Source organism: Physeter macrocephalus, chromosome 15 (genome assembly GCF_002837175.3).
Source record: "Physeter macrocephalus isolate SW-GA chromosome 15, ASM283717v5, whole genome shotgun sequence".
NCBI lineage: Eukaryota > Metazoa > Chordata > Mammalia > Artiodactyla > Physeteridae > Physeter > Physeter macrocephalus.
This window is the reverse complement of record NC_041228.1, coordinates 75560788-75563444: the sequence shown is the minus strand read 5'-3', so window position 1 is coordinate 75563444 and position 2657 is coordinate 75560788. Positions and strand designations below refer to the sequence as shown.

At 46.7% G+C, this 2657-nt stretch overlaps 1 pseudogene; it reads right to left on the bottom strand.

Annotated features, from left to right (window-relative positions):
• Positions 1–626: 626 nt before the first annotated feature.
• Positions 627–1756, bottom strand: LOC102993598 (mitochondrial intermembrane space import and assembly protein 40-like; annotated as a pseudogene).
• Positions 1757–2657: the final 901 nt, after the last annotated feature.

Sequence of the window (2657 nt, the reverse complement as noted above, 5' to 3'; positions counted from 1 at the left end):
CTTTGTTTCGGGCCCCCAGGCCACTCTTTCCAGGGAAGGAGAAATGCTTTCTTATTTCAAACCCATAACAATCATCTCTTTATGTGTCCACCTTCCTCACACTAGACCGCGAACCTTTCCAGGGCAGGGGCTGAATTCCCCACAGGGAGATCAAGGAGAGACTGCATCAGGGGGCTGGATGCCTGCATGGTGTATCTGCCCGCCTGCGTCACTTTCTTTCCTTGGCAAAGTCAAACCTTTACAGCATTTACAATTTTGGCTTCGCGGCCGCCATGGTGGAATTCCTTCTATCAATAGTTTAACAATGGCTTTAGTTGCTTCACCTCTGGAACCAGCAAAACAGCCCTAACTCTCTCCGCTTGTGTGTGTCTGTGTGATTACTGAACACGACGCACTTAGTGTGTGATCTTCAAATTTCACTGTCTGACATCTCTAGTTTACCAGCATTTGGGGAATAAATGCCCTTGACAGCTGCATTTGAGCTGGGTTTTGGTGATGAACTAGACCAGAATGAGCGTGCCTCTGGGGTAGGACGTGTGGTCCCATCTGGTTTTTTTGTTTTTTTTAAATCATGTTTTCCTTTTAATTGACACGGTTTCCTCTCTCGGGTGCTACTTTAGGTGCCCACCTCTCAAGAACATTGCATCTGAACAGGCTGAGACAGAGCCAGTGTGAACACAGAAGCAACAACAGAAAAAACCAGTCTTTCTCTTCACTTACAAAGGGAGTCACTCAGAGGGTCCAAAGCTCTGTTTTCCAAATGTAGAAAACCTGGAGCTCAATGCAAACTGGAAACGAAAATGTATCAGAAATGAAGCAGAGTGCTTCCTCAAATACTCCAGGTCTGATCATCCTGCCTCTTCTACGAGGAATGGCCCCCCTCCAGCATTTCTAAAGGACGATGTTGTGTTTCTATTTCACTTTCCAACTGGGTATAAAATCTACTAAAAGGGATACAATGAATCAGAATAAATCAGCTCACTCACCGGACACTCCCAGGTAATGATTATCGTTTGCTGAGATTATTCAGCACATTATTTCAAAGTGGCAAAATTCAGGACCATCTGAGAAGAGAATTCCTCCCGTGCCCTCATTAGCTGGGCCTCTCCTCTTCTTTGGTTGCGATGGCCTCAGAGACAGCCGTTCCCTCTGATCCATCCCCTGGCTTCTCCTCCTCCTGGGGATAGAGGTCCGGGTACTTCTGCATGCACTCCTGCATGGCCTGGAAGGGTCTACACAGTCCGACCCCTTGACATCCTCTGTGCTGCAATGGAAGCAGGAGAAGGCCGCCTTGGGCTGTTCCCCGCATGGGCCGCTGGCCATCCCCCCAGGCACGGACAGTTGCAGTTGATGTCGTCTGGGTTGGGCAGAATCAGTCCGTGCTCCTCGTACGGATCACTGGGGTCATCAGCCACCAGCTCCGCGTTGCTTGGCGTTTCACGGTCTTCTCTGGTCACCAGTGTGATTCTATCCTTCCCTTCGCGCCGGCAGTAGGCCATGGTGCAGCCCGGCGCTCCGACCTCGCGGCGATTGCGGCGGCGGCCGCACGCCATCGGTCCCATCTGTTCAAGGCTGACGTTGAATAACTGATAATGAGTGACCAGACTCAAGTCGTGCCCTGGTAACAAGACTGTTTGGAACAGCAAATACCATTTTAAAAAAATATTACGGATAAATGGTATCTCTTTGAATGCCTGGTCTAGTACTTAGAGGCCAGTTTACAATTTTTCAATAAAGTGATTCCTTCTCGGTTGCATTAGTGGCAAGAAAAAACGGACACTTTATTTATTTATTTCTGGCTGTGTTGGGTCTTCGTGGCTGCGCGTGGGCTTTCTCTAGTTGCAGCGAGCAGGGACTACTGTTTGTTGCGGTGTGCGGGCTTCTCATTGCGGTGGCTTCTCTTGTTGCAGAGCAAGGGCTCTAGGCGCACGGGCTTCAATAGTCGTGGCTCGTGGGCTCAGTAGTTGTGGTGCACGGGCTTAGCTGCTCCGCGGCATGTGGGATCTTCCCGGACCAGGGCTCGAACCCACGTCCCCTGCATTGGCAGGCGGATTCCTAACCACTGCGCCACCAGGGAAGTCCCCCCCAAAAAGGGACACTTTAGAAAGAACAGCAAATCATCCGGGTAAAGATATTTTAAGTATAAACAATGATTTCAGGAGCAAGAGTAAATATGTAATCACTTTCTCCTTAACTTCAATGTCAAACTACTAATGATCATGAAATACAGTTAAAGAATGTAGAAAAAGGAAGGTTCGAAGGAAGGAAATAGCTTTAGTACTTTTTTCAGGTTTACCAGCCAGTTTTTTTCCTTCCCAACACTATAGCCATATTATTTAAAATATAGAATGAAAACCCATATGTATTAAGACATGCTTGTTATTCACACAGCAACCCAGATTTGGAGAGAAAGATTAATAAAAACTAATTATGGCACAGAAATAGAATGAGAATTAGAACTCCGGTTTCTCTCAGTGTTCAATTATATTTTTATCAGCCTTAGAAACTAAAAGGGAAAAATCCAAAATCAATAAAACCAGTAATTGATGGAAATGTCTTTTAAAGATGCAGCAATGAATTTAAACTTTCTGCACACAATTTTAACGGTAGTGCTGTTTTCCCCCAACATTTCCTAAATCTGTGGCTTTGAGCCCGGC